This window comes from Clarias gariepinus, chromosome 7, assembly GCF_024256425.1.
Source record: "Clarias gariepinus isolate MV-2021 ecotype Netherlands chromosome 7, CGAR_prim_01v2, whole genome shotgun sequence".
Taxonomy (NCBI): Eukaryota; Metazoa; Chordata; class Actinopteri; order Siluriformes; family Clariidae; genus Clarias; species Clarias gariepinus.
This window is the reverse complement of record NC_071106.1, coordinates 34,649,011-34,657,939: the sequence shown is the minus strand read 5'-3', so window position 1 is coordinate 34,657,939 and position 8,929 is coordinate 34,649,011. Positions and strand designations below refer to the sequence as shown.

General features: G+C 35.0%; 2 long non-coding RNA genes across 2 annotated transcripts; both read right to left on the bottom strand.

Annotated features, from left to right (window-relative positions):
- Positions 1 to 6,145: 6,145 nt before the first annotated feature.
- On the bottom strand, positions 6,146 to 6,789 carry LOC128527590 (uncharacterized). Its single transcript, XR_008360891.1, has 3 exons — positions 6,720 to 6,789; positions 6,558 to 6,582; positions 6,146 to 6,392 (listed from the first exon to the last, which is right to left on the bottom strand). It is a non-coding gene; the product is annotated as an uncharacterized LOC128527590 (long non-coding RNA).
- Positions 6,790 to 7,033: 244 nt separating this feature from the next.
- On the bottom strand, positions 7,034 to 7,419 carry LOC128527680 (uncharacterized). Its single transcript, XR_008360904.1, has 3 exons — positions 7,316 to 7,419; positions 7,192 to 7,216; positions 7,034 to 7,096 (listed from the first exon to the last, which is right to left on the bottom strand). It is a non-coding gene; the product is annotated as an uncharacterized LOC128527680 (long non-coding RNA).
- Positions 7,420 to 8,929: the final 1,510 nt, after the last annotated feature.

Sequence of the window (8,929 nt, the reverse complement as noted above, 5' to 3'; positions counted from 1 at the left end):
ATTCTGTAAAGTAACAATTTCAGTATTTTTGCATGTATGGTACTGTTGTGTTTCTCATTAGAGTATGGCAGTGCTACAAAGTACTTACCGATTCTCATTTCGAAATGTCCTAATGATGCTTGCCACAGTGTAGCGGCTCAAATTAGGCTGAACGCGTTGGCCAGCTTCCCTCAGGGTCATCCCATGGTTGATGACACGGTCCACTATTGTAGCTCTGATGTCATCAGTTATTCTATTTCTTACTCTTCTTACCCTTCCTCTTTCCCCTCCTTGTCTTGCTCCTCCTTGTCCTCTTCCTCTAACTTCCTCTAACCCTCTCGCTTTTTCACCTCCACATCCTCTCCCTCGGTCTCCTCGGCCTCCTCTGATTCTCACTCTTCTCACTCTTACTGCTCCTTCCATTGTACTCTACATAGACAGCTTACCTGTGGCTTATTTATAGTGCTTAGGCTGATTGCAAAGTGAACTATCTAAAACAGTTTTCACATGTGAAAGTGTGACAGACAGTTGGCAAAATAGTGTTAATGATAGCCATACATGTGTATAATTTTGCTAGGAGTGTGTTGCAAATTTGGTAATTGAGTGTAAGCAGTGAGTTGTGTTTAAAGTTATGCAAAAAGAGTGTTGTGCAGTAAATTGTGCCTAGAGTTTTGCAAAGTGTGTGTTACAAAATTGCAAACTGAGTGCAAAGCAGTGTTTGTGCTTTTAGTTTTGCAAACTCAGTGAGTGGTTTTGCTATAAGTATTAATAGTTTTAGAAACTGTGCTATAAGAATCACAGTTAGGGTTTAAGCCATCAGAAAAAGCTGTAAGTATACTTTTGTGTGCTAAAGTGTAACAACTTTAGGTATACTTAGTAAACGTAAAGTATATGGCTGTGTGTGTATTAACATACATATAGTACCTGACAGTAATTAATTCAATTAAAGTACTGTATATATTTAACATATTATTTTACACAAGTACATTAAATGTGTTACAAATAAATGCATAATATACTATGAATATATTCTTATTGCAGCAGTAGCATGCTGTTATACTTCTGTCCAATTCCAAATACTAAAAAAGTACAGTACTTTGTGGTTAATACAAATATACTTTATTATGTCATATAATGACACATATTCTATACTACAGTATTGCAAATGTGTTACCAGTACACTAAAGGTGTTTAGGATCATTTAAACATGCTGAATGCATTTTTTACACTATAACATGTTTTTGAAACACGTTACATCAGTATTTATGACGGAGATTTTATTTATGAGTTCAACAGATTTAATGTGCACCTTTAATTTAAAGGGATCATCCAGAAACATTTTTTATTAAATGTTAATATGATCTTTAGGGTCCTAATGAAAAGTTTGTGATACATTTAATTAAAAGTTCTCAATGGTTGTGTAAAAAAACACTACTTTTAACTGGTAAAAACTAGCTTTGTTCTCAGCAACCTATTTCAGTACATGTTCCCTTAAATGCTTATGATCAACGCAGTGCTTTGTGGGTAATGCAGTCCAAACTGGAAAACGCTGGAATATAGAGCCTGAGCCTGTTTTCTTAAGTAGTTTTTGGTTTGATTTAAGTACAGAACCTACGCGGAAGTTTGTAATATCGCCTGACAACACAGAAATTAAAAGAATGGACATGCATCGACTCGATTTGTCTTTCTCATCACTGCATGGGCATGAATTAACGGGCTGTTACGCTGCCGCGAGCAACAACATCATAAAGTGGAGAAACTTACTGAGAAACTTACTGATGTGTTTACATGACTTCTCAATCTTCGACAGACATCGTTATAAACCATCTAACGTAACAAAGGTAAGCATAATATAGTTTTCCGACTACGTACACAGTTTGCAACTAGACAATCACCTTAATGCATTGTTTATTATAAACGGGCGATTAGGGATTATATAGAGACGGATGTACATAAAGAAGAAGCCATAACCATGTTCTATGAGAGTATAAGTTACCTTACACTCCGCATTCATCGTGATTATTAGAAAAGGCGATCTGCAAAGATTCATAGAAAAAGAAATTACTCACTGAGCCTGGTAAAGATGAAGCAGGAACACGAAGTTAGTACAAATCCATTTTTTAGGAGCAGCTTCCTAGTAAAACCTGCTTTATATTGACCCGTGTTTATAAAGCAGTCTGGTAAAAATGATTAGTGCAAAGATGAACGCATTTAGGTAAATCGACGGGAACGTAAGATTTAAAAACAAAATTCAGCCACTGCGTCCTCAGCGGCTCAGATGTCGTTAGTGAATGACGACTGCTGTGTTCGCTATTACACCCAACAACTGTACAACACACTCGCTTAGGCGACATTTTGCTCCAGCGGCGAAAAAACAATGTCCGACAGCTTCTTCTCACTTGGGGAGGGTCTTTGCTAAAACACCAGTGTCAATCAACTAGTGTAGGAGCGGCCTCTTGTGGTGTGGCGTCACAGTGACAGGCATTTGTGATTGGCCTGATTTCAGAAGGGGCATGTTATTGTAATAAATGAAAAGAAAATCACTGGGCGGCTCTTTATCATCGTAGAGTGGTTGTGTACGCACTCTCCTAACACACAGTTCAGTCCAAACAGCTTAAAAAAGTGCATGTAGGCCTGTATGACCCCTTTAAAGGTTACAAAAAAAAACATTACTATGGTTTAGTGGTGTACAACAAAACGTCAGGTTGTCTCACAAACTAAAATATAAACTATTGTCTGAACACAGACAGGCATTAGTAATAGAATATACAGGTACAGTATTAGTTTAAACCTGGTGTGTTGATTCTAGCTGTTATAAAGAGACTAAAAACAGGCCAAGAGCTACGGAGCATTATACCAGAAGCAAAGTACATAAGATTATGCAATAACACATTAGACGATACATTCTATAGTTTAAACTATGTACTTAATTACAAACTACTGCCTATGCCTAATTTACCTCCGACGAAAATGCTGACGAAAAAAAAAAAAACTAACGCAAGCAATGATGCAGCTTCTGTGTCCACACGGAGACGCGTTTCGCTGTATACGTATAAATTTTTTATCGTATTGGCGTTTCGTCCACACGGATCCGGCGTTTTAGGAGACTGAAACCGCTATTTTTTAAAACCGGGTCCCAAAGTGGATAAATCTGAAAACGACACCCTTGCGGTTTCGTATGTAGAGCCAATCCGTATATTTTGTAAAACGATGATGTCATCACATCACGTGTCAGCTGCGTCACACGTAACAGCAACAACAATAATGGCGGACTACATGATTGTGTTCGTGTTGCTACAAAGCCTACTAGCTTTATTACAGCAAAATCTATTGCTTCTATGCAACTGTTATGAGTAACAAGCGATAATGGACAACACCATCTTGGTTCGTATACAGCGCGAAGGTTATGCGCATGCTCAAAGTCTTCTTCTCCGTGTATAGTGTATCTCTATGGCAGAATTACAGCGCCCCATACTGGTCTGGCATATGTACTACACCGTTTTCAGTGGTTTTGTGTGTACGCAGATATTTCTTGAGACGACGCCGTGTTTACGAAAAAAAAAATGATCGGATAGGGAACAACTTCGTGTGGACTAACGTTAGAAGTGTAGGACTGGGGAGCCAATCAAAAAACAGACAGTTCGCATCTGCCTACCTCCAGTTTCTGATTTGCTGGTGTTGCCCCTACTCTAGGCTCTGGTTGCAGATTTATAACTCTGCTGCAGTTCATGCAAGTGTAGCTTTATGACATTGAGTGCACAGAAGACAGAGATCAAACTAGTGATGGGCAGTCTGAATCCTTTTAGTGCTTTGGATTATTTTACTTCTTTGAATCTCGTTCATCAAAATGAACAAATCTTTTTTTGAGTCATTAAGGTCATTTTGTTTTTTTTTGATCAGAAATAAAATTTAAAAATAAAATTTTCAATAACAGACCCCCAATACATCGACACACACAAATTTTGGCTATGGTTCCATTAATAAAAATATTATAATGCAGCTAAGGACATATTATTATAAACAGAATGTGAAGTCTCGTATCTTTTAGGTTGAGTCGTTTATTCTTTTAAATCTATTGCATTGGAGTCTTTGGGAGTCACGTGACAAATGAACGAACGACTCCAGACTAGAAGACTCGTTGAGAACCAGTCAATTCTGTTTCCTGTGTACTGCACTGCATAGAGTCATGTGACAAAAAAACGAACGATTCGGACCGAAAAGACTCAAAGATAACTAGTCATTTTTGTTTCCTGTACAATACCGACGGAGGTTTTGCGATGCTTTGCGCATTCACGCCCAGTAAAAAATGAATGAATCACTCTCTGAGACTACTCGTTCTCCTTAAAGATTCGTTCAAAAAGAACGAATTGTTCATGAACGACCCATCACTAGATCAAACACACGTAAATGATCTTGAATACACAAGAGTGATTTTCAAAAAGCAAAAAAAGAGTTTAAGAGCGCGCACGAAAGAGAGATTCAGTGTGCAAAAACAAGTCTGAAAGCATGCACGCAAGGGACAGTAGCGCACTAAATATATACATAAATAACTACATATGAATAAGTACATTTAAATTTAACTGAGAATATATTGAGACTACCGTATATTAAAAATTTGTATTATAATGTATAGTTTCTTTACATCATTACAACAATTATTTTGATCATAAATATTTTTTTAAATATACCAAAAATAAATTGTAAAATGTTGTAAAGTTTAAATAAGTTTGCTTTGGAAATTACACTGACACATTTTTTATTAAGTATATTTTCCTATAACATATTTTTGGAAAGTGTACTACTGTATAATACAATTCTTTTGAAGTATGTTTAAAGTTTAATTCCAAAAGAAATTTGTCAAAAGCTGGGGGGACCAGTATACAAAAATCCCTGGCTTAATTAGATTAGTGCATAATACAATACATGTTCATACAGGCTTTATGGATTAAGTCTTAAAGGTCCCCCCAAAATGTTTTATTGCCACAATATATCACCCATAATATGGATCCTGGAAGTTCTTTCTGTTACACACTTTTTCAATGTCTATAGTTTTAAATGGCAGTAATAAGCTACTGCACCCCTCCCCATACCACTTTGTGGAAGTGTGTTTTTCTTGACAATCAGATATAGTGAAAGAAATAATGCAGGAAACAGGACTTCCTTGAAAACAGCTGACTTTTGGGCAGTCCGAGGCAGTGTGATTAAGGTGCAGATACAGGTTGTGCCAGAAGAGGGCCTACTGTATGCAAATTGTCCCCATTTTTCGAACATATTCTAGCACATTTTTTGAAAAAAAAAGAAAAAGAAAAAAGGGTAGGGAGCATTTTTTCTCTTTTTTTTCAGACATCAAAACATGAATTTTGCTTAATAGCTCCCATTTAAATGCAATGGCAGACTTCTGTCCTGAACACACACAGTAGTGTGCTTTTCAAACAAACAAATTTAAACCATTTTCGTTCTTTATCCCACAGACTCAGGGACGATCTTAATTGGTTTGATTAATATATTTGTGCTAAATGATAAATAATTTAAATCCGAAATTTTTTTTTACAATTTAACAATGTTAAAATCGTCAAGTTCTAGGTTGCATAATTTTTTCCATATACAGGTTTGCTTGTGTATAAGTGTGTATAAATGTGTACAAGTGTGCCAGAATCTGATTACTTAATTTTGCTTAAAAGCAGGCTATGAAAACCTGGCAGAGCTTTTATTACAGAACATTTTGATTCTGTAAACAGAATGTAAAATACAAATAAAAGGTACCCAAAGCAAGGCAAGAATTTTTATTACACAGTTTTTTTACATTTCACAAAACAGTACATATGATCACAATCATGATCAATAACTTATGTGAAATGTTTGGGTTCAAAGTTTGCTTTATTAAAATATAAAATCTAACAAAAATGCATTAGAACATGAAGCAGTAATAGGCTAAAACTTTGATTATCAAACACGATAAAGAAAGAACAGTATACAACATAATTTATCAAGTAAAATAAAATTGCAGTGTGATTCTTTTTTTATGATTGTTGATTATTTTTTAGATTATCTTGGTCATATATATGCACATGTTTTTTTTTTTTATATGGGGGTGGGGGTATTTTCTCTTTTCCTTTAGCACTTGTATGCAAACTGCAGATGTTGCAGATTTGATCAGGATCTCCTTGCATCTTTAGTATATTGTCAAGCTATAAGTCCAGATTTACTAATGGTATTAACTAATGTAACTAAAGATTCACAGTGCATGGCAGGATTTATTTAAGCATGCTAAAGTAAATGAAATAAGCATAGGTATTTTGGTATTAATTCCTGAATATGCAGTATAGCAGCAAATGAAACATACAATGCTGCTCCAATAAGTGTTTATTCCTCAGGATTCCTCAAGATTATACATCACCATGCCCTCAGCAACACTGTGAAGAGCAAAGACAGGTTGACCTTGAAGATTATACTAAGCATTTTTATTTTCTAAGTACAATTTTAACATAATACTTTGTAATACTGTATGCCATCTGAATAGGTCATGTCCAGATAAGCAAAGCGCACAAGACTTAGCACTTTTACCAAGAATGACGTACCAAGGATTGAGTGGTTTATTGAGCCCTGTGAAAACATTGATTTTAAAATATATATAAATAGCTTTATATATATAAAAAGACTTTTCTAATTGAACAACTGTAAATTAAACTTAAACTTAATGAATATGAATCTAGCTGCCATTCGTGGATATTTGATGTTACCTCCTTTTTCTGGGATTGTGGCGTATTCCTGCATGTCATTGTAAATTCCATTACTGAATGATTCATGCCTGAAAAAGAGTCAGCATTCATCATGTGACACGAGCAAAGCATAATTAGCAAAGTATTTTTTTTTGCAACATTTCTTTAATGGATTCAATTGACACATTTACATAAGTCATTGGTAAATTACTTTAATGCTTTTAGATATGGAAAAAAATAAGACAACACAAATTGCCAGCATTTAATTATTCTAGTGTATTTGTAAAAAATTAAAGTATCACCAGTCATTAATTTCCAATGCAATGTAAGCATACCTTGTCATTGTTAGATTTGCCAGCTCTAAATCTTCATTATTCCCGGTATTTGCAAGTTCACTGCTGGAGACAAAGAAAAGTGCATTAGTTTATAGCTATTTTACACAACTATCCTGAAAATGTAATGCATTTTATGTAGTATGATATATTTAGTGTACCTCTGTCCTTGGTTTTGACACAACTCTGCAACAACACAATATCTTTATTAGTCCTTCTTTTAGTACATTTATATGTACATTTAATCTATTTATTTAACGAAACACAGCTGCCAGCACAACTTACTGTCATGTATCATCTTTTTGTGGCAATACATTATAATGAAGACACCCCCGACCAGGAGAAGACTGGCAAGAGAAACTACGGCAATTTTCACATACTCTGTGAAAATAATCTTTCCATCTACAGTAAGAGTAACATTATTGCTCATTCAAATAAAAGTGACATTATTCAGCTTAAATCATGCAGAACTTACATTCTACATCTTTATCATAAAATACATAACTTATACAATGCCTGGCCAAAAAAAGTCTTTTGATTTAACTTAACAAATAGGAAATTAAATTTCCAATTTATAATTACTGCAGTGATAAATATGGTTCAAGCGGCAACAAATTATGTATCACCAGTCATAAATTTCTTATGAACATAAAGTTCAGAGCCTTTTAGCCATTATTTGTTTTGCTGTTTTTTTAATATTTTTTTATTTATAAATTAACGTACAGTATATAGGGCTCAGGATTGTGCTGAGTAAAGTAACATAATAGCACTAAATAGGCACCATAATTAACTCAATTTTAGTTAATTTTAACTGACTACCCAAGCATGACAGGCAAAGAAATAGCACAGATACACATGACCACATGTTTTTATTGTTGTTTTTGGTTGTTTCTATTACCGAAAATAATTATAATACTATGCTCATTTTGGGAGTTCTCCATTTTTGTGTCACATTTTTTGTCTGCATATTCTGGTAGTGGTAAAATGTATTATTTATAAAATTAATGATTAATATTTAAAATCTTTATTCACCTATGCTGTGTTGCTGACACGTATCAGTGTTGCTTAAGCTTTATTAACCCTAACTTCTCAATTCGCATTCTGCAGTAAGTAGCTTCTCATTTCTTAAACAACCATGTCAAAAGGCCTGTCCTGTGGTTGTGGCGAAGATATTACTCTGTTTCAGAAGAGTCAACCTATTTTCCTGTATCATGAAAAGAATGAGTTTGGTGGAACTACTAAAATTGGGTTAAGGACTGTACAATGTGTTATTATGTAAGACTGGAAGGATAGTGGTAAATCATCATCATCTATTAGGAAAAAACAAAAATCATGGTTGGAAAAATATTTGAATGATCGTCATTGCAAAGGAATGATGAATCGGGCCCAACCACATGCGCAATCGCTGCCCGAGTGCACTAGAAAGACAGTGGGCACATGCCTTCCTTGCTATAAAAGTAAGCAGTGTCATCACCAGCTTTTTTATAACTTAGTAAATTATTAGCCACTTTTTGCCCTAAATTTAAAGCACCACCATGGTTTAACCATTTGAGATATCAAAAATCCCATCACAATTTTGCATGGTCAAAGTGTTGGGATCATATTGGCATGGCTTGGTGGCGAAATTCCCTAGGAGAAGAATACAAAGCACTAATATATCAACGTAATTTTTTCCATAAAATAGTAACTCAGATGATTTGTTCCACAACCCAAGAATATCAATCTAAAAATGATTAATACATAATATTGTAGCGTTTTTACGCCGGGAAGAATGCTGGAGAGACGAGTGAGCTTATTTGCTACCCAATGCAATGGCTAGGAGTACTTTATTAAGCACACAGCATGTAAGGCATGAGCAGCACCTTCACTCAGGAGCCTACATCCAATTCAGCACTAGCT